Here is a 24317-nt window from a genome sequence, read left to right as displayed (position 1 = left end):
TAACTGCATAGCGTATAGTTTTGTGGCTTGGTTTATCACCCTGGGTTACCCACAACTGGGTTAAGTAATATTGGTGTGTTTGTTTTGTTGACAGGTCACATGAACTTTGTAGAAGCTTTCTGTGAGTCACAGTTCAACATGTTCTCAGGGAGCTGGGTCAAACTGGTTATTATACAGGTGCTGTTTCCAGGGGAACTGTGAGCCGTCACAACAGACCCATGGCAGTTTCTTTCTTGTCCTTATTTTCTCGTCACTAGGAGTGACGTTTTGTTGTCGTAACCATGCATAGGGCTGTGGCGGCCATAAAATTGGTCAAGCAAATAACTGCAGGTCTCACGGTAATTGACCGTGAGTTAATTGACCGTCAGTTAAGAACAACTTCTTATCTACAATGACGGCCTACCAGGGAACAGTGGGTTAACTGCCTTGTCCAGGGGAACAATGGGTTAACTGCCTTGTCCAGGGGAACAATGGGTTAACTGCCTTGTTCAGGGAAACAGTGGGTTAACTGCCTTGTCCAGGGGAACAATGGGTTAACTGCCTTGTTCAGGGAAACAATGGGTTAACTGCCTTGTTCAGGGGAAGAGAGGAGACAGATTTATTTACCTTGTCAGCTCAGGGATTCAATCCAGCAACCTTTCGGTTACTGGCCCAACCCTCTCTAACCACTAGGCTACCTCTAATCAACCATGTCCTCATCTTAAAGAAAATTCTAGAACGGGTGTATTTCTATAAGGAAGTGTTGGGTTATGAATGGACAGATCAGGGGGATATGAGGAGAAGAACAGGCAGAGGAAATGAAAATAACAGACATGAGGTAATGAGGTCCTTTTGTCAAAAAAGGCCTCTAAAAAGACATGTTACTTACTTACAAGACTTACTGTCTGACCAAACTAAGAGTGCATTCTCTCCCATATCAGTTTTCAGCATTGTCTGTCCCATCTGCCTCACCTTGCCTTGTGTTAATAATTCTACAGCTTTACCTCACAGACACACAATTAGCAAGCTGTAGACTCATAGTTACCAGAAAACACTGTTGCCTCAGTAACAATCTACCTGCTGCTATCGATTAGTTTAGAGAAAATCCATGGATCCCGATATCACATATCTGATCTGTCATTGGTTATTGCAGGACTTCCTGTATATTTGTGTTTTTCCTATTCATACACCAAAGGAAAGATCACTCTTCATTATATCAACACAAACACACAACAAATAGAACAAGTTATAGTGTCTCTTACCCAGTGTCTGTCTGCTCCCTCCTGGATAGGCATTGTGGTTCCTCTGTGTCCAGCAGTGGAGGCTGGTGGGAGAAGCTATAGGAGAACGGGCTCATTGTAATGTCCAGCAATGGAATAAATGAAACAGAGTCAAACATGCCGTTTCCATATGTTTGATATGTTTGATACCATTACAATGAGCCTGTCCTCCTATAGCTCTGCCCACCAGCCTCCACTGGGGTCCAGGTAGTTGATAGGTTGTAGAGAATGACGGAGGTTTCACTGCGAGGGGGAATCCCCAAGAGCTAGGTAGAAGAGCAGAGGGGGAAAAAAGTACCGTTGATTCTTCTAGTACTTTTGTTCCTTCGTTCTGTCATTCACAAACTTCCCCTAGCCAACAGACAAAAGTGTGTGTGTGTGTGTGTGTGTGTGTGTGTGTGTGTGTGTATGTGTGTGTATGTGTGTGTGTGTGTGTGTGTGCGTGCGTGTGCGCGTGCGCGTGCGCGTGCGTGCGTGCGTGTGCGTGTGCGCGCGTGCGTGTGTGTGTGTTTAAGCTGAGCCATAGATGGGAGTCCAGAGGGTGTTAGTGTGGTATTGTTAACTCGCTGTACAGATGTGATGTCACACTTATTTAGAACAAATAGAACCCCTACTGAGATATTACCTGGTCAAATTCGTGATCGTATAGTGGTTAGTACTCTGTGTTGTGGCCGCAGCAACCCCGGTTCGAATCCGGGTCACGGCATAAGGGCATCATTTTGGGGCGGCAGGTAGCCTAGTGGTTAGAGCGTTGGGCCAGTAACTGGATCGAATCCCCGAGCTGACAAGGTACAAATCTGTCGTTCTGCCTCTGAACAAGGCAGGTAACCCACTGTTCCCCGGTAGGCCATCATTGTAAATAAGAATTTGCTCTTAACTGACTTAACTGCCTGGTTAAATAAAGGTTAAATAAAGGTTGAATAAGGGTACAATTTCGAAAAGAAAGTAGCTCCAGTTCCACTGGAAGGTACCTACGGTATTTAATGGAAAATTATGTGCATTCCAGTGGAACAGGAGACCACCATTAAATACTATAGGTACCTTCCATTGGAACAGGAGACTACCATTAAATACTATAGGTACCTTCCATTGGAACAGGAGACTACCATTACATACTATAGGTACCTTCCATTGGAACAGGAGACTACCATTAAATACTATAGGTACCTTCCAGTGGAACAGGAGACTACCATGAAATACTATAGGTACCTTCCATTGGAACAGGAGACTACCATTACATACTATAGGTACCTTCCATTGGAACAGGAGACTACCATTAAATACTATAGGTACCTTCCAGTGGAACAGGAGACTACCATTAAATACTATAGGTACCTTCCAGTGGAACAGGAGACTACCATTAAATACTATAGGTACCTTCCAGTGGAACAGGAGACTACCATTAAATACTATAGGTACCTTCCAGTGGAACAGGAGACTACCATTAAATACTATAGGTACCTTCCATTGGAACAGGAGACTACCATTAAATACTATAGGTACCTTCCAGTGGAACAGGAGACTACCATTAAATACTATAGGTACCTTCCAGTGGAACAGGAGACTACCATTAAATACTATAGGTACCTTCCATTGGAACAGGAGACTACCATTAAATACTATAGGTACCTTCCATTGGAACAGGAGACTACCATTAAATACTATAGGTACCTTCCAGTGGAACAGGAGACTACCATTAAATACTATAGGTACCTTCCAGTGGAACAATAGACTACCATTAAATACTATAGGTACCTTCCATTGGAACAGGAGACTACCATTAAATACTATAGGTACCTTCCAGTGGAACAGGAGACTACCATTAAATACTATAGGTACCTTCCAGTGGAACAATAGACTACCATTAAATACTATAGGTACCTTCCAGTGGAACAGGAGACTACCATTAAATACCATAGGTACCTTCCAGTGGAACAGGAGACTACCATTAAATACTATAGGTACCTTCCAGTGGAACAGGAGACTACCATTAAATACTATAGGTACATTCCAGTGGAACAGGAGACTACCATTAAATACTATAGGTACCTTCCAGTGGAACAGGAGACTACCATTAAATACTATAGGTACATTCCAGTGGAACAGGAGACTACCATTAAATACTATAGGTACCTTTCAGTGGAACAGGAGACTACCATTAAATACTATAGGTACCTTCCAGTGGAACAGGAGACTACCATTAAATACTATAGGTACCTTCCAGTGGAACAGGAGACTACCATTAAATACTATAGGTACCTTCCAGTGGAACAGGAGACTACCATTAAATACTATAGGTACCTTCCAGTGGAACAGGAGACTACCATTAAATACTATAGGTACCTTCCATTGGAACAGGAGACTACCATTAAATACTATAGGTACCTTCCAGTGGAACAGGAGACTACCATTAAATACTATAGGTACCTTCCATTGGAACAGGAGACTACCATTAAATACTATAGGTACATTCCATTGGAACAGGAGACTACCATTAAATACTATAGGTACCTTCCATTTGAACAGGAGACTACCATTAAATACTATAGGTACCTTCCAGTGGAACAGGAGACTACCATTAAATACTATAGGTACCTTCCAGTGGAACAGGAGACTACCATTAAATACTATAGGTACCTTCCAGTGGAACAGGAGACTACCATTAAATACTATAGGTACCTTCCAGTGGAACAGGAGACTACCAAGTACAGTACATTCAGAAAGTATTCAGACCCTTTGACTTTTTCCACATTTTGTTACGTTACAGCCTTATTCTAAAATGGATTAAATTGTGTTCTTCCCTCATCAATCTACACACAATACCCCATAATGACATCACAATACCCCAAAATGACAACATCATTTAAAAAATATATATTTTTTTGCAAAAGTATTACAAAAAAAAACTGAAATATCACATTTACATAAGTATTCAGACCCTTTACTCAGAACTTTGTTGAAGCACCTTTGGCAGTGATTACAGCATCGAGTCTTCTTGGGTTTGACGCTACAAGCTTGGCACACCTGTATTCAGGGAGTTTCTTCCATTCTTCTCTGCAGATCCTCTCAAGCTCTGTCAGGTTGGATGGGGAGTGTCGCTGCACGGCTATTTTCAGGTCTCTCCAGAGATTTTTGAGCGGGTTCAAGTCCGGGCTCTGCCTGGGACACTCAAGGACATTCAGAGACTTGTCCCGAAGCCACTCCTAAGTTGTCTTGGCTGTGTGTTTAGTGTCGTTGTCCTGTTGAAAGGTGAACCTTCGCCCCAGTCTGAGGTCCTGAGCGCTCTGGAGCAGGTTTTCATCAAGGATCTCTCTGTACTTTGCTCCATTCATCTTTCACTCAATCCTGACTAGTCTCACAGTCCCTGCCGCTGAAAAACATCCCCACAGAATGATGCTGCCACCACCATGCTTCACGTAGGGATGGTGGCAGGTTTCCTCCAGTCGTGACGCTTGGCATTCAGGCCAAAGAGTACAATCTTGGTTTCATCAGACCAGAGAATCTTGTTTTTCATGGTCTGAGAGTCTTTAGGTGCCTTTTGGCAAACTCCAAGCAGGCTGTCATGTGCCTTTTATTGAGGAGTGGCTTCCGTCTGGCTTCCGTCTGGCCATTCTACCATAAAGACCTGATTGGTGGAGTACTACAGAGATGGTTGTCCTTCTGGAAGGTTCTCCCATCTCCACAGAGGAACTCGAGAGCTCTGTCAAGAGTGCCCATCGGAACCTTCTCCCCCGGTTGCTCAGTTTGGCCGGGCGGCCAGCTCTAGGAAAAGTCTTGGTGGTTCCAAACCTCTTTTGTTCTGACATGCACTGTCAACTGTGGGAACTTTATTTAGACAAGTGTGTGCCTTTTCAAATCATGTCCAATCAATTGAATATACCACAAGTGGACTCGAAACAAGTTGTAGAAACAACTCAAGGATAATCAATGGAAACAGGATGCACCTGAGCTCAATTTTGAGTCTCATAGCAAAGTGTCTGAATACTGATGTAAATTTTTTTATTTTTTTATTTAACCTTTATTTAACCAGGTAGGCAAATTGAGAACACGTTCTCATTTACAATTGCGACCTGGCCAAGATAAAGCAAAGCAGTTCGACACATACAACAACACATAGTTACACATGGAGTAAAACAAACATATAGTCAATGATACAGTGAAAAAAAATAAGTCTATATACAATGTGAGCAAGTGAGGTGAGATAAGGGAGGTGAAGGCAAACAAATATATGTATAAATAAATAAAAATATAAAAAGGCCATGGTGGCGAAGTAAATACAACACAGCAAGTAAAATAAAAAATAAAAACACTGGAATGGTTGGTTTGCAGTGGAAGAAAGCGCAAAGTAGAGACAGAAATAATGGGGTGCAAAGGAGCAAAATAAATAAATAAATACAGTAGGTAAAGAGGTAGTTGTTTGGGCTAAATTATAGATGGGCTATGTACAGGTGCAGTAATCTATGAGCTGTAAATAAGGTATTTAAGTTTTTTATTTGTAATAAAATTGCAATAATTTCTAAACTTGTTTTCATTTTGTCATTATGGGGTATTGTGATGTCATTATGGGGTATTGTGATGTCATTATGGGGTATTGTGATGTCATTATGGGGTATTGTGATGTCATTATGGGGTATTGTGTGTAGATTGAGAAGAGAAAAAAAAATATTTTCTCCATTTTAGAATAAGGCTGTAACAGTAACAAAATGTGAGAAAAAGTCAAGGGGTCTGAATACTTTTCCCGAATGCACTGTACTATAGGTACATTCCAGTGGAACAGTAGATTACCATACAATAAAGGGACATAAATGCATAACAAACAAATCAAACTGTTGTTTTACAACAATCCCTTTCACCTCTCTTTTCAATTGTGTAGAAGTAAAAGCCAACCAGTTATTTGAGAGACAAACAGTAGATGGTACCGTACAGTATGACAAGTCTAAAAAAAAATCCATTCAGGAGAATGACTATTAAACAGCACACTTACCAGTAAAACAGTGTTATGACTGAGGTCGGAGTATAGACTGGGCACAGCTGAAGATCCATGGTTCTGGTCCAGTCAACTGCTCGTGTTGAGAGCCACCCTGCTGGTCTGATTTCTCTCTCTGAGGGTCTCACCTCTCTTTTCAATTGTGTAGAAGTAAAAGCCAACCAGTTATTTGAGAGACAAACAGTAGATGGTACCGTACAGTATGACAAGTCTAAAAGAAAAATCCATTCAGGAGAATGACTATTAAACAGCACACTTACCAGTAAAACAGTGTTATGACTGAGGTCGGAGTATAGACTGGGCACAGCTGAAGATCCATGGTTCTGGTCCAGTCAACTGCTCGTGTTGAGAGCCACCCTGCTGGTCTGATTTCTCTCTCTGAGGGTCACTTCACACAGGTCAGTGTGAAACTGTCGACCACAGGGCTCAAAGGCTCTCTCTCCTTCCTCAGCCTGGCAAGCCGGTACAAGTCAAGGCATGTTCCAGCACGCACAGCTCAGTTTCAGCCCAGGCAGCCCCCATCTGAGTGAAACTATTCACACAAGCCACAGGGAAGGAGGGGGGAGGAGAGGGGAGGAGGGGGGAGGAGAGGGCAGGAGGGGGGAGGAGAGGGGAGGAGGGGGGAGGAGAGGGGAGGAGGGGGGAGGAGAGGGTAGGAGGGGGGAGGAGAGGGTAGGAGGGGGGAGGAGAGGGAAGGAGGGAGGAGGAGAGGGAAGGAGGGAGTAGGAGGGGGGGAGGAGAGGGTAGGAGGGGGAGGAGAGGGAAGTAGGGAGGAGGAGAGGGAAGGAGGGAGTAGGACGGGGGAGGAGAGGGTAGGAGGGGGGAGGAGAGGGTAGGAGGGGGGGAGGAGAGGGAAGGAGGGAGGAGGAGAGGGAAGGAGGGAGTAGGACGGGGGGAGGAGAGGGTAGGAGGGGGGAGGAGAGGGTAGGAGGGGGGGAGGAGCAGAGAGGGGGGAAACAGTGGGGACACAAAACATGACTCAGGATGTATGGGTATATTCATATTTCAGGCTGACACTATACCGTATGGTTATAAAACAATGTGCAGCATATCACAAATATAGATACACACATAAAGAAACAAAATCAACGAAAGTTGAAAGAAACATCCTGAAATAGCAACTCTGGAATGAGCTTTTCAGCTGCCATATATGTTGACATATATATATATTGTGTAATAAAATCTATGATGTATCGCTAGGTTATAAAGTTGATTTACTTTTCCCCCCTTCAGATAGTTTTCACTAGTTTTGCACCATCTAGTGGAATGACTGCAGTGGAGGTCAGTCACTGCATAGGATGTACGTCTACAGTACTTTATGGAGCAGCCGGTTCATCTCTTACATTTCCAGAAAACAGGCCGTAGCCGTAGGCTATCTTCAACGAACAGTAGCTACAGGAATTATACATTGTTTGGCAAAAATATGGAATTAGCGGTAGAATCTATTTAGTGCAAACTGCATGACTTTGGTCGTCTTCTCTAGGTCACTGTGTAGGAGACGCCTACTCTCTGTGGTCTTCTCTAGGTCACTGTGTAGGAGACACCTACTCTCTGTAGTCTTCTCTAGGTCACTGTGTAGGAGACACCTAGTCTCTGTAGTCTTCTCTAGGTCACTGTGTAGGAGACACCTACTCTCTGTAGTCTTCTCTAGGTCACTGTGTAGGAGACACCTACTCTCTGTAGTCTTCTCTAGGTCACTGTGTAGGAGACACCTACTCTCTGTAGTCTTCTCTAGGTCACTGTGTAGGAGACACCTACTCTCTGTGGTCTTCTCTAGGTCACTGTGTAGGAGACACCTACTCTCTGTAGTCTTCTCTAGGTCACTGTGTAGGAGACACCTACTCTCTGTAGTCTTCTCTAGGTCACTGTGTAGGAGACACCTACTCTCTGTAGTCTTCTCTAGGTCACTGTGTAGGAGACACCTAGTCTCTGTCGTCTTCCCTAGGTCACTGTGTAGGAGACACCTACTCTCTGTAGTCTTCTCTAGGTCACTGTGTAGGAGACACCTACTCTCTGTAGTCTTCTCTAGGTCACTGTGTAGGAGACACCTACTCTCTGTAGTCTTCTCTAGGTCACTGTGTAGGAGACACCTACTCTCTGTAGTCTTCTCTAGGTCACTGTGTAGGAGACACCTACTCTCTGTAGTCTTCTCTAGGTCACTGTGTAGGAGACACCTACTCTCTGTAGTCTTCTCTAGGTCACTGTGTAGGAGACACCTACTCTCTGTGGTCTTCTCTAGGTCACTGTGTAGGAGACACCTACTCTCTGTAGTCTTCTCTAGGTCACTGTGTAGGAGACACCTACTCTCTGTTTTCTTCTCTAGGTCACTGTGTAGGAGACACCTACTCTCTGTAGTCTTCTCTAGGTCACTGTGTAGGAGACACCTAGTCTCTGTGGTCTTCTCTAGGTCACTGTGTAGGAGACACCTACTCTCTGTAGTCTTCTCTAGGTCACTGTGTAGGAGACACCTACTCTCTGTAGTCTTCTCTAGGTCACTGTGTAGGAGACACCTACTCTCTGTTTTCTTCTCTAGGTCACTGTGTAGGAGACACCTACTCTCTGTTTTCTTCTCTAGGTCACTGTGTAGGAGACACCTACTCTCTGTGGTCTTCTCTAGGTCACTGTGTAGGAGACACCTACTCTCTGTAGTCTTCTCTAGGTCACTGTGTAGGAGACACCTACTCTCTGTGGTCTTCTCTAGGTCACTGTGTAGGAGACACCTACTCTCTGTTTTCTTCTCTAGGTCACTGTGTAGGAGACACCTACTCTCTGTAGTCTTCTCTAGGTCACTGTGTAGGAGACACCTAGTCTCTGTGGTCTTCTCTAGGTCACTGTGTAGGAGACACCTACTCTCTGTAGTCTTCTCTAGGTCACTGTGTAGGAGACACCTACTCTCTGTTTTCTTCTCTAGGTCACTGTGTAGGAGACACCTACTCTCTGTAGTCTTCTCTAGGTCACTGTGTAGGAGACGCCTACTCTCTGTGGTCTTCTCTAGGTCACTGTGTAGGAGACACCTACTCTCTGTAGTCTTCTCTAGGTCACTGTGTCAGGAGACGACCTACTCTCTGTAGTCTTCTCTAGGTCACTGTGTAGGAGACACCTACTCTCTGTAGTCTTCTCTAGGTCACTGTGTAGGAGACGCCTACTCTCTGTAGTCTTCTCTAGGTCACTGTGTAGGAGACACCTACTCTCTGTAGTCTTCTCTAGGTCACTGTGTAGGAGACACCTACTCTCTGTAGTCTTCTCTAGGTCACTGTGTAGGAGACACCTACTCTCTGTAGTCTTCTCTAGGTCACTGTGTAGGAGACGCCTACTCTCTGTAGTCTTCTCTAGGTCACTGTGTAGGAGACACCTACTCTCTGGTTACAAATCTGCTGATGATGGACTTCAACGACCTTCATAATCTTGTTTAAATATTCATAAGGCTTCCATTGCGGGAGGCAGGTAGCCTAGTGGTAAGAGTGTTGGGCTAGTAAACGAGTGGTTGCTGGATCAAATCCCGCAAGCTGATAAGGTAAAAAAAAAGCTACTTACAGTTACCAACAGGCCTATGTGAATTACCAACAGGCCTACTTACAGTTACCAACAGGCCTACTTACAGTTACCAACAGGCCTACGACGACAGAGAGTAGGTGTCTCCTACGTGAATTACCAACGTCAGCCGTTCACATGGTTAAAACATAGACTCAATTCACATGAAATATTTATCTTTTAGGAAAAAAACATTGACTTATTTTTCTGAAGTAATAAAAAGCTCTGAGGAAGGCCTTGAGGCCGATACGATACGATACGATACGATACGATACGTACGATACGATACGATACGATACGATACGATACGATACGATACGATACGATACGTACGATACGTACGATACGATACGATACGTACGATACGATACGATACGATACGTACGATACGATACGATACGATACGTACGATACGATACGATACGATACGTACGATACGATACGATACGATACGTACGATACGATACGATACGTACGATACGATACGTACGATACGATACGTACGATACGATACGATACGATACGATACGTACGATACGATACGTACGATACGATACGTACGATACGATACGATACGATACGATACGATACGTACGATACGATACGATACGTACGATACGATACGATACGATACGTACGATACGATACGATACGATACGTACGATACGATACGTACGATACGATACGATACGATACGATACGATACGATACGTACGATACGATACGATACGATACGTAGAGCTTCTTAAAGAACAGCGAGAACAGTGTTCGGGTTTCTTCTTGTTTTCTCTCTCCTTTTATTTCTTCGGAAATGTATCAAGATCTACCTACGGAGGTAGATGGAAGGCTTCCAAATATTAAACAAGATTATAAAGGTCGCATAATATTTCTCCTTTCCTGTTAATTAGGAATATTGCAGCCTTGCAAAAAAAAAGATTTGCAGACAACAGCACATTAATATGACTGGACGCATCATACGTCTTATCATACGTCTTATCATACGTCTTATCATACGTCATACGTCTTATCATACGTCTTATCATACGTCTTATCATACGTCATACGTCTTATCATACGTCATACGTCTTATCATACGTCATACGTCTTATCATACGTCATACGTCTTATCATACGTCATACGTCTTATCATACGTCTTATCATACGTCATACGTCTTATCATACGTCATACGTCTTATCATACGTCTTATCATACGTCATACGTCTTATCATACGTCATACGTCTGATCATACGTCATACGTCTTATCATACGTCTTATCATACGTCATACGTCTTATCATACGTCATACGTCTTATCATACGTCTTATCATACGTCATACGTCTTATCATACGTCATACGTCTTATCATACGTCATACGTCTTATCATACGTCATACGTCTTATCATACGTCATACGTCTTATCATACGTCTTATCATACGTCATACGTCTTATCATACGTCATACGTCTTATCATACGCCTTATCATACGTCATACGTCTTATCATACGTCATACGTCTTATCATACGTCATACGTCTTATCATACGTCATACGTCTTATCATACGTCAAACGTCTTATCATACGTCTTATCATACGTCATACGTCTTATCATACGTCATACGTCTTATCATACGTCATACGTCTTATCATACGTCATACGTCTTATCATACGTCATACGTCTTATCATACGTCTTATCATACGTCATACGTCTTATCATACGTCATACGTCTTATCCACTTTGCGACTGAAATTGAACCAGCGAACTGGTTTGAAAGTGCTGGAATTAGATTTATAATATTAAATAACAACAATATGCCCGTAGTCCTAAATAGAACCAGTTTTAAGTGTGTCAGCTGGAACATGGACACTTTGTCCACAGAGAGAGAGAGAAAGAGAGAGAGGGGGACCGAGAGAGAGAGAGATGAGAGAGAGAGAGAGATGAGAGAGATGAGAGAGAGAGAGAGAGAGAGAGAGAGGGAGAGAGAGAGAGAGAGAGAGAGAGAGAGGGACCGAGAGAGAGAGAGAGATGAGAGAGAGAGAGGGAGAGAGAGGGACCGAGAGAGAGAGGGACCGAGAGAGAGAGATGAGAGAGAGAGAGATGAAAGAGAGAGAGAGGGAGAGAGAGAGAGAGGGACCGAGAGAGAGAGAGAGATGAGAGAGAGAGAAAGGGAGAGAAAGGGACCGAGAGAGAGAGAGATGAGAGAGAGAGATGTGTGTGTGCGTGTCCCAGCACCCCTCTGCAGTAGAGAGAGAGAAATAGATTGAGTCAGAGAGGGGGTACAGCTCCAGTAAGGTACAGTACAGTAGTGAAAGTACAGTCTCTGACAGGACACACTGAAACGTTAGTGTAATGCCAGCAGCATCAGAGAGAGACCAGCGGTGCTGCCACCTGCTATAGTACAGTATAGTGCATTTTTGCTGAGCTAGACTCTCTCTGCTGCTAGATCTGCTGCAGTACAGAAAGCGATAGCACTGCTACCTCTACACTACAGTATAGCACTGTAACACTGTAACACTGTGACAGTGCAGTATAGCACTGTGACACTGTAACACTGTGACAGTGCAGTATAGCACTGTGACACTGTAACACTGTGACAGTGCAGTATAGCACTGTGACACTGTAACACTGTGACACTGTAATACTGTAACACTGTAACACTGTAGTACTGTAACACTGTAACACTGCAGTATAGCACTGTACCACTGTAACACTGTGACACTGTAACACTGTAACACTGCAGTATAGCACTGTAACACTGTAACACTGCAGTACTGTAACACTGCAGTACTGTAACACTGTAGTACTATACAACTGTAACACTGCAACACTGTAACACTGTAACACTGCAACACTGTAACACTGCAACACTGTAACACTGCAACACTGTAACACTGCAACACTGCAACACTGTAACACTGTAACACTGCAACACTGTAACACTGTAACACTGCAACACTGTAACACTGCAGCACTGTAACACTGTAACACTGCAGCACTGTAACACTGTAGCACTGTAACACTGTGACACTGTGACACTGTAGTAGTGTAACACTGCAACACTGCAACACTGCAACACTGTAACACTGTAACACTGCAGCACTGTAACACTGTAACACTGCAGCACTGTAACACTGTAGCACTGTAACACTGTGACACTGTGACACTGTAGTAGTGTAACACTGCAACACTGCAACACTGCAACACTGTAACACTGTAACACTGCAGCACTGTAACACTGTAGCACTGTAACACTGTAACACTGTGACACTGTGACACTGCAACACTGCAACACTGCAACAATGTGACACTGCAACACTGCAACACTGCAACACTGCAACACTGTAACACTGTAACACTGCAACACTGCAACACTGCAACACTGTAACACTGCAACACTGCAACACAGTAGCACTGCAACACTGCAACACTGCAACACTGCAACACTGCAACACTGCAACACTGTAGCACTGCAACACTGCAACGCAGTAGCACTGTAACACTGCAACACAGTAGCAGGCAGGCAGCAGTTTTGCTGAGCTGGTTTCTGCTGCACCAGAATTCAGAATCCTTCCACTAGAGCAGTGACGACCTCACTGTACCCTCCTGTATAGCTCAGAGTGGAACTGCTCCCAAACGGCACCCTATTCGCTGTGTAGTACACTATATAGGGAATAGGGTCCCAAACCACACCCTGTGTAGTGCACTATATAGGGAATAGGGTCCCAAACCACACCTTGTGTAGTGCACTACATAAAGAATAGGGCACCTCTTTCCAGTCAGAAGATACGGAAGAGAATAATCAGCTGAATACTTATGACTGTGATTACATTAAATCTTAACTGTGCAATGATATCGTTGATGAAGTGTTTTCTCTTCTTCGTATAAAATCAGAGGTGGTTTTATAAGTGTATCATGTTTTAATGTACACCACATTACGCCCTTGTACCCTCCAGCGCAGCTCAGCGATCACTCTGTAGAAGCTAGTGGTAGTGTAAACCGGCTGTATATTCCTGCTGACTGTGCTAAAGCAAGGCTAGGATGATGATACAGGACTGTGACTGAACACCATCTTATTTTTATCAAATCAGAGATAGTTGAATCATTTATTTATTTAACTTACTAGAAACTCTTTGGTGGTTTTATCTGTGTCGGAAATGTCGTAGTTTTATTCCTTCATTTATAATCTAAACAAGAATTACAAAAAAAATAAAACGCTTAAATGTTTAAAAAATATATATATATATTCTAACCTCTGTTACAACCTCGTCATCCCAATCCAGCTTTAATGCGGTTATTTCCGGGCACAAACATTGAACGAGGCCCCACAGTAACACACATCTAGCCCTCCCTCTCAGAGGGTAAAGGGTCAGTGGGGGAGAGAGGAGGAAGAAGGAATCCTTACCCCCAGCCAGTTCAACGCTTGCTGCATTGATTACATCATCGGGAAGTGTAGCTAGAGCCTGAATGGGACAATGCACCATTAGGAGGAGAGGAAAGAAGAGAAGAGGGAGAGGGAGATGGAGAGGGAGAGGGATGAGAGGAGAGGAGATGGATGAGAGGAGAGGGATGAGAGGAGAGGGATGAGAGGAGAGGAGATGGATGAGAGGAGAGGGATGAGAGGAGAGGGATGAGAGGAGAGGGATGAGAGGAGAGGGATGAGAGGAGAGGAGATGGATGAGAGGAGAGGGATGAGAGGAGAGGGATGAGAGCAGAGGGATGAGAGGAGAGGGATGAGAGGAGAGGAGATGGATGAGAGGAGAGGGATGAGAGGAGCAGAGAGGAGAGGGATGAGAGGAGAGGGATGAGAGGAGAGGGATGAGAGGAGCAGAGAGGAGAGGGATGAGAGGAGAGGGATGAGAGGAGAGGAGAGGAGAGGGATGAGAGGAGAGGGATGAGAGGAGAGGAGAGGGATGAGAGGAGAGGGATGAGAGGAGAGGAGAGGGATGAGGGGGATGAGAGGAGCGGAGAGGGATGAGGGGGATGAGAGGAGAGGAGAGGGATGAGGGGGGTGAGAGGAGAGGGATGAGGGGGATGAGAGGAGCGGAGAGGGATGAGGGGGATGAGAGGAGAGGGATGAGGGGGATGAGAGGAGCGGAAAGGAGAGGGATGATGGGGGTGAGAGGAGAGGGATGAGGGGGATGAGAGGAGCGGAGATGGATGAGAGGAGAGGGATGAGAGGAGAGGGATGAGAGCAGAGGGATGAGAGGAGAGGAGATGGATGAGAGGAGAGGGATGAGAGGAGCAGAGAGGAGAGGGATGAGAGGAGAGGGATGAGAGGAGCAGAGAGGAGAGGGATGAGAGGAGAGGGATGAGAGGAGAGGGATGAGAGGAGCAGAGAGGAGAGGGATGAGAGGAGAGGGATGAGAGGAGAGGAGAGGAGAGGGATGAGAGGAGAGGGATGAGAGGAGAGGAGAGGGATGAGGGGGATGAGAGGAGCGGAGAGGGATGAGGGGGATGAGAGGAGAGGAGAGGGATGAGGGGGGTGAGAGGAGAGGGATGAGGGGGATGAGAGGAGCGGAGAGGGATGAGGGGGATGAGAGGAGAGGGATGAGGGGGATGAGAGGAGCGGAAAGGAGAGGGATGATGGGGGTGAGAGGAGAGGGATGAGGGGGATGAGAGGAGCGGAGAGGGATGAGGGGGATGAGAGGAGTGGAGAGGAGAGGGATGAGGGTGAGGAGAGGAGAGGGATGAGGGGGGTGAGAGGAGAGGGATGAGGGGGATGAGGGGGATGAGAGGAGAGGGATGAGGGGGATGAGAGGAGCGGAGAGGGATGAGGGGGATGAGAGGAGAGGGATGAGAGGAGCGGAGAGGGATGTGGGGGATGAGAGGGATGAGGGGGATGAGAGGAGAGGGATGAGGGGGATGAGAGGAGCGGAGAGGAGAGGGATGAGGGGGATGAGAGGAGAGGAGTACAACCACGCAGGCAGCTGATCTGGTAAATGAATGGTCGTACACTGCTGCGTCCCCCCTTCCCTCCCTCTGGGGTACCCCCTGATCACACAGGCATCTCCCCCTATCTGCCCTGCTCCCTGCTCCACGTCCTTTCCCCAGCTCACTCACCCCCAGTCCGTACACAGACAGCCCAAAGCCGGCCGGTAGCTGCCTCTCTCTCTCTCTCTCTCTCTCCCTCTCTCTCTCTCTCTCTCTCTCTCTCTCTCTGTCTGCACCGCGTGACTGCTGACTAGAGTGTGCCTGCCTGCTGGCGCGATAGCCCAACCTGCACTGCAGAATTCAGGAACTGAGCTGACTGAGCTGACAGAGCTAACTGCTCACACTGCTGCTGCAGGACACTGCTGCAGGACACACTGCTGCAGGATACTGCTGCAGGACGCTGCTGTGCTGTTCTCTTCTCTGCTGTTCTGCTGGCTCACACACACACACACACACACACACACACACACACACACACACACACACACACACACACACACACACACACACACACACACACACACACACACACACACACACACACACACACACACACACACACACACACACACACACACACACACACACACACACACACACACACACACACACACACACACACACACACACACCGGCTCCCCTTCTTTCCCCCACTCAGGAACAGGACATGTGCTCTACTCTGCTGCTGCATTTTAGGAGGAAGGGGTAGGGGGAAACGGGGTCCAGAATTACACAGGGGGTAGGGGGAAACGGGGTCCAGAATTACACAGGGGGTAGGGGGAAACGCGGTCCAGAATTACACAGGGGGTAGGGGAAACGGGGTCCAGAATTACGTAGGGGAAAACGGGTCCAGAATTACACAGGGGGTAGGGGGAAACGGGGTCCAGAATTACACAGGGGGTAGGGGGAAACGGGATCCAGAATTACACAGGGGTTAGGGGGAAACGGGGTCGAGAATTACACATGGGGTAGGGGGAAACGGGGTCCAGAATTACACAAGGGGTAGGGGGAAACGGGGTCCAGAATTACACAGGGGGTAGGGGGAAACGGGGTCCAGAATTACACAGGGGGTAGGGGGAAACGGGGTCCAGAATTACACAGGGGGTAGGGGGAAACGAGGTCCAGAATTACACAGGGGGTAGGGGAAACGGGGTCCAGAATTACGGAGGGGGAAACGGGGTCCAGAATTACACAGGGGGTAGGGGGAAACGGGGTCCAGAAATACACAGGGGGTAGGGGGAAACAGGGTCCAGAATTACACAGGGGGTAGGGGGAAACGGGGTCCAGAATTACACAGGGGGTAGGGGGAAACGGGGTCCAGAATTACACAGGGGGTAGGGGGAAACAGGGTCCAGAATTACACAGGGGGTAGGGGGAAACGGGGTCCAGAATTACACAGGGGTTAGGGGGAAACGGGGTCCAGGACAGAGGGGGCGAGAGAGAGAGAGAGAGAGAGGGGGCGAGAGAGAGAGAGAGAATGCTATCAGTGCTGGACATACAGAGACAGAGAACCCCCCCTCAGTAAAAACAGAGACAGAGAGAACCCCCCCTCAGTAAAAACAGAGACAGAGAGAACCCCCCCCTCAGTAAATACAGAGACAGAGAACCCCCCCTCAGTAAAAACAGAGACAGAGAGAACCCCCCTCAGTAAAAACAGAGACAGAGAGAACCCCCCTCAGTAAATACAGAGACAGAGAGAACCCCCCCTCAGTAAATACAGAGACAGAGAACCCCCCCATCAGTAAAAATAGAGACAGAGAGAACCCCCCCCCCCTCAGTAAAAACAGAGACAGAGAACAACCACCCCTCAGTAAATACAGAGACAGAGAACCCCCCCATCAGTAAAAACAGAGACAGAGAACCCCCCCTCAGTAAAAACAGAGACAGAGAGAACCCCCCCCCCTCAGTAAACACAGAGACAGAGAGAACCCCCCCCCCCAGTAAAAACAGAGACAGAGAGAACCCCCCCCCCTCAGTAAACACAGAGACAGAGAGAACCCCCCCCCCCCAGTAAAAACAGAGACAGAGAGAACCCCCCCTCAGTAAAAACAGAGACAGAGAGAACCCCCCCTCAGTAAAAACAGAGACAGAGAGAACCCCCCCTCAGTAAAAACAGAGACAGAGAGAACCCCCCCTCAGTAAAAACAGAGACAGAGAGAACCTCCCCTCAGTAAAAACAGAGACAGAGAGACCACCCCCCCCCCCCCCCCCTCAGGAAAAACGGAGACAGAGAGAACCCCCCCCCCCCCCCCCCTGTATTTTATAAATACATTTATACGTCAGCAGTTACCTGGTCTTAACCTTAACCAAACAACTGGGATGACGAAGCAAGTCCATGTATTTACACGGTGTTAGCATAGTAACCTGAAGCAAGGCCATGTATTTACACGGTGTTAGCATAGTAACCTGAAGCAAGTCCATGTATTTACACGGTGTTAGCATAGTAACCTGAAGCAAGTCCATGTATTTACACGGTGTTAGCATAGTAACTTGAAGCAAGGCCATGTATTTACACGGTGTTAGCATAGTAACCTGAAGCAAGGCCATGAATTTTCACGGTGTTAGCATAGTAACCTGAAGCAAGGCCATGAATTTACACGGTGTTAGCATAGTAACCTGAAGCAAGGCCATGTATTTACACGGTGTTAGCATAGTAACCTGAAGCAAGGCCATGTATTTTCATGGTGTTAGCATAGTAACCTGAAGCAAGGCCATGTATTTTCATGGTGTTAGCATAGTAACCTGAAGCAAGGCCATGTATTTTCACGGTGTTAGCATAGTAACCTGAAGCAAGGCCATGTATGTTCATGGTGTTAGCATAGTAACCTGATGCAAGGCCATGTATTTTCACGGTGTTAGCATAGTAACCTGAAGCAAGGCCATGTATTTTCATGGTGTTAGCATAGTAACCTGAAGCAAGGCCATGTATTTTCATGGTGTTAGCATAGTAACCTGAAGCAAGGCCATGTATGTTCATGGTGTTAGCATAGTAACCTGAAGCAAGGCCATGTATTTTCATGGTGTTAGCATAGTAACCTGAAGCAAGTCCATTTATTTTCATGGTGTTAGCATAGTAGCCTGAAGTGAACACAGTCAGACAGACTATGACCTGGATTCACAATGAACCTCTAGGCAGGTGTCCGTGAGTTTAGGAACCTCTAGGCAGGTGTCCGTGAGTTTAGGAACCTCTAGGCAGGTGTCCGTGAGTTTAGGAAACTCTAGGCAGGTGTCCGTGAGTTTAGGAACCTCTAGGCAGGTGTCTGTGAGTTTAGGAACCTCTAGGCAGGTGTCCGTGAGTTTAGGAACCTCTAGGCCAGTGTCTGTGAGTTTAGGAACCTCTAGGCAGGTGTCCGTGAGTTTAGGAACCTCTAGGCCAGTGTCTGTGAGTTTAGGAACCTCTAGGCAGGTGTCCGTGAGTTTAGGAACCTCTAGGCAGGTGTCTGTGAGTTTAGGAACCTCTAGGCCAGTGTCTGTGAGTTTAGGAACCTCTAGGCAGGTGTCCGTGAGTTTAGGAACCCTATTTCACCTTCACTCAGAGACTTTTATAATAAACAAACCATACAAAATAACATGATGGTCTTTAGAACAGTGCACATACCAATGCACTAGCACCATCAATCACTCCAATGTATTTTATAAAGCCCTTTTTACATCAGCAGTCACAAAGGGATTTACAGATTACCCGGCCTCGACCACAGAGCTAACAGTAGCCTAGCGTCCCGGACGGTCATGAGAGAGAGAGCTGCACAGAGATTTGCTGCAAGTGCAAAAGAGACACGTCTAGGAGAGAGATCGTTTTACTCTGCAGTACTGAGAGAATGATGATCCTGTCTTTCTCTCTGTCTCTCTCTCTCTCTCTCTCTCTTTCTCTGTCTCTCTCTCTCTCTTTTGCTCTGTCTCTCTCTCTTTCTCTGTCTCTCTCTCTCTCTTTCGCTCTGTCTCTCTCTCTTTCTCTCTGTCTCTCTCTCTCTCTTTCTCTGTCTCTCTCTCTCTCTTTCGCTCTGTCTCTCTCTCTTTCTCTCTGTCTCTCTCTCTCTCTTTCTCTGTCTCTCTCTCTCTTTCGCTCTGTCTCTCTCTCTTTCTCTGTCTCTCTCTCTCTTTCGCTCTGTCTCTCTCTCTTTCTCTGTCTCTCTCTCTTTCTCTGTCTCTCTCTCTCTTGAGGACAAATAGATCCTGTTAGCAGATAGTACATAATACATAGTCACAAAGACAGAAGCTGTATAAATATCATAAACCGTATATGATATAATGTATTCACTTATACAGACTCTTTCATTTCACCCCTATTCACGTTTCATTTATCTGCAGCTTTCATTCATTCCCCTTTTTCTCTCACTGCAGCAGAAGGTCCCTTTGTCTGTCTGTCCCGTCCAGTGCGGGCCGTTCTTCTAGCTTCATTATGAGGTATCGACTCAAATGGCACCGACTCAAATGGCACCCTATTCCCTATATAGTGCACTACTTTTGACTAGAGCCCTATGGCACCCTATTCCCTATGTAGTGCACTACTTTTGACCAGGGCCCTATGGCACCCTATTCCCTACATAGTGCACTACTTTTGACCAGGGCCCACAGGGGTCTCAGAGTTAACTCCGACAACTCCTTCAGTCCACTGCTCAGCAGTCATATCAACTGTCCAATGAGACAATTAAATAATTGAAGCACCTGTCCTAAGTCAAAGAACCATAGACCTAAATAATATACCTATATATACCTATATAATACACCTATATAATATACTATATAATATATAATACCTATATAATACACCTATATAATACACTATATAATATATAATACCTATATAATATACTATATAATAAACCTATTTAATATACATATAACATACACTATATAATATACCTATATAATATACCATATAATATACTATATAATACTTATATAATATACTATATAATATACCTATATAATATACCTATATAATACACCGATTTAATATACATATAAAATACACTATATAATATACCTATATAATACCTATATAATCTACTATATAATATACTATATAATACACCTATAATATACTATATAATATACCTATATACCTTACAGCTATGAAGCATACAACTCAGAGAGTACCACAAAGTACGCAGAAAGCTGAAACAAGCACATATATTAACCCCTTCCACTGACCAAATCCTGTAAACTCCAGCACACTGAGTTGTAGAATAGAATAGAACAGAACAAAATAGAACAGAATAAAACAGAACAGAACATAATAGAACAGAATAGAATAGAACATAACAGAATAGAACATAACAAAATAGAACATAACAGAATAGAACAAGAATAGAATAGAACATCAAAGAACAGAACAGAATAGAACATCAAATAACAGAACATAATAGAACAGAATAGAACAGAATAGAACATAATAGAATAGAACAGAACAGAACAGAATAGAACAGAACAGAATAGAACAGAACAGAACAGAAACAGAATAGAATAGAACATCATAGAACAGAACATAATTGAACAGAACAGAACAGAACAGAACATAATAGAACAGAATAGAACAGAACAGAACAGAACAGAACAGAACAGAACAAAATATAGTAGAATAGAATAGAACAGAATAGAACAGAATAGAACAGAACAGAACTCCAGCACACTGAGTTTTAGAACAGAACAGAATAGAACATAATAGAATAGAACAGAATAGAACAGAATAGAACAGAATAGAACAGAACATAATAGAACAGAATAGAACAGAAGAACAGAACAGAATAGAACAGAACAGAACAGAATAGAACAGAATAGAACAGAATAGAACAGAATAGAACAGAATAGAACAGAATAGAACAGAATAGAACAGAATAGAACAGAATATAGTAGAATAGAACAGAACAGAATAGAACAGAATAGAACAGAACTCCAGCATACTGAGTTTTAGAACAGAAGAGAACAGAACAGAATAGAACATAATAGAATAGAACAGAATAGAACAGAATAGAACAGAACATAATAGAACAGAATAGAACAGAACATAATAGAATAGAACAGAACAGAACAGAACAGAATAGTGTATCTCTATCTATATCTTGAATCATCACTTAGTGCAGTGCAGAACCCCTCATGGCTGGCCCCGGCCCGGTCAGACCCTGCGACAGACGGCCCCACCAACTGCCTGATATCTGACACACTCCTGCTATTTAAAGCTTCTCAGCCCTGTCTCTGCCATGTGTTAAACAGAGGTGCCGCAGTCCACCACTACCCGCCTGGTGCACTGAGTCTGCGACAGCCGACTACTATAGTAACCGCCTGGTGCACTGAGTCTGCGACAGCCGACTACTATAGTAACCGTTTGGTGCACTGTGACTGCGACAGCCGACTACTATAGTAACCGCCTGGTGCACTGAGTCTGCGACAGCCGACTACTATAGTAACCGCCTGGTGCACTGAGTCTGCGACAGCCGACTACTATAGTAACCGTTTGGTGCACTGTGACTGCGACAGCCGACTACTATAGTAACCGCCTGGTGCACTGAGTCTGCGACAGCCGACTACTATAGTAACCGCCTGGTGCACTGAGTCTGCGACAGCCGACTACTATAGTAACCGCCTGGTGCACTGAGTCTGCGACAGCCGACTACTATAGTAACCGCCTGGTGCACTGAGTCTGAGACAGCCGACTACTATAGTAACCACCTGGTGCACTGTGACTGTGACAGCCGACTACTATAGTAATCGCTTGGTGCACTGAGCCGAACCACTAACTGGCTAGCTGGTGCAACAACTGACTGGGTCACCGATGCTATTAGAGCTTCCTGTGACTGTGACCGCAGACTCTTGAGTCAGACACTCATTCTATTACTACGGTCAGACAGGAATAGACATCAGCTGTAAGGTTCCTTTAACAATCAACGCTGTAGAACGAGAGGTAAGTTGAGGATAAATAATGACAACACCATAATAATACCGTGAGAGGACAATAACACTATCTTAGTATCGGCATTTGTGGTAAATACAGGAATACAGCCCCCCCCCATAAGAAGAGTCTAAAATACAAGCACACAGTCCACGAAGAGAAGTCTATAGAACTAGCTGCATCATCACACACATAGAGAAACTTCTGCATACTCACTGACTGTCTCTTCTTGTCTTCAGTCTCTTCAGTGGAGCTGGGCTGCTGCTACTGATGCTGCTGTCTGCTGGAGGAGTTGATGGTGTGTGAGGCTTCCTTCACGCTGCCGTAAAGTTGACTGCAGCATTGCCTCCTGAACAGAATGACATTGTTTGCTCTCTCCCCCTCCTTTCTATTCCTCTCCCTCTTTCTTTATCCCCCACTCCTCCTCCTCCTCTTATTGCACTCTCGCTCGCTCGCTCTCTCTCTCTCTCTCTCTCTCTCTCTCTCTGTCTCTCTCTCATCCCCCCCTCTCTCTCATCCCCCTCTCTCTCTCTCTCTCTCATCCCCCTCTCTCTCTCTCTCTCATCCCCCTCTCTTTCCATCTATCCCTTACTCCACCTCTTCCTCCTCCTCCTCCTCCTCCTGTTTCGCACACGCTCACTGGCAGCACAAAATGCACCGCTCAGCAGTGTGTTCTCTCCCCCTCTCTCTACCTCTCTCTCTCTCTCTCTCTCTCTCGCTCCCTCTCTCTCTCCTCTCTCTCTCTCTCTCTCTCTCTCTCTCTCTCTCTCTCTCTCTCTCTCTCTCTCTCTCTCTCTCTCTCTCTCTCTCTCTCGCTCCCTCTCTCTCTCCCCTCTCTCCCTCTCCCTCTCTCTCTCTCCCTCTACCCTCTCTCCCTCTCTCCCCTCTCTCCCTCTCCCTCTCTCCCTCTCCCTCCCCCCTCTCTCTCTCTCTCTCTCTACTGCAGCACAGCAGATCCTCCTTCATCCTTCTCTTCATTCATTTTCATAGTACAGCAAAATCATCATCACACCATCCTTTCAGAATTACAGTAATAGAAAGTAATTACAGTAATAGAAAGTAATTACAGTAATAGAAAGTAATTACAGTAATATAAAATTATGGAAGTACTGAATTTGCGATGCAGTTATTAGTAGAGAATACTGTATTATACCATAGAAATTGTTTGTTGAATTGTTGAATCAGTTACAGTAGAGGATAGATCATTACAGGGTAATAACCAGACGTGAAGCTGTGAGCTGTGAATTTTGCTGAGACAGAAATAGACCAAAACTTTTTTTTGTTGATAAATTGGCACAATTGTGAAAGAGAGAGATGTGCTTAAGAAATGCTTGCATTTTCTTTCAAGGTTTCTTGGACAATGAGATTCACTTTATGGGGAATTGATTTAAATGGCTGACGTAGAGCTGTCTTCTCTCTGCAGAAACAGGTCTTTTTCACATGACTTTGTTCTCCTAGCTAGTGAACCCTCTCAACCTTCCCTCTGGAGCTGCTTCACATTAAACCCTAGGACCAGGCATCACTGGAAAGGATGGAGGACAATGGCCTGCCGCCGTGGAAACCAGGAAACCAGGAATCACTGGAGCACAGGGGATCTGCCTCCGTAGAACCAGGCACCACTGGAGCACAGGGGATCTGCCTCCGTAGAACCAGGCACCACTGGAGCACAGGGGATCTGCCTCCGTGGAAACCAGGCATCACTGGAGCACAGGGGA

The 24317-nt window shown here is 45.4% G+C and overlaps 1 long non-coding RNA gene across 1 annotated transcript; it reads right to left on the bottom strand.

Annotated features, from left to right (window-relative positions):
• Positions 1-498: 498 nt before the first annotated feature.
• LOC139543116 (uncharacterized) lies at positions 499-23020 on the bottom strand. The gene is made up of 4 exons (XR_011668599.1): positions 22819-23020; positions 6507-6778; positions 6244-6378; positions 499-1525 (listed from the first exon to the last, which is right to left on the bottom strand). It is a non-coding gene; the product is annotated as an uncharacterized lncRNA (long non-coding RNA).
• Between the last annotated feature and the right edge of the window lie 1297 nt (positions 23021-24317).

The sequence above is a fragment of the Salvelinus alpinus genome, chromosome 17, assembly GCF_045679555.1.
Source record: "Salvelinus alpinus chromosome 17, SLU_Salpinus.1, whole genome shotgun sequence".
Classification (NCBI taxonomy): domain Eukaryota; kingdom Metazoa; phylum Chordata; class Actinopteri; order Salmoniformes; family Salmonidae; genus Salvelinus; species Salvelinus alpinus.
Note: the sequence above shows the minus strand (reverse complement) of the source record. Positions and strands in the feature narration are given on the sequence as shown.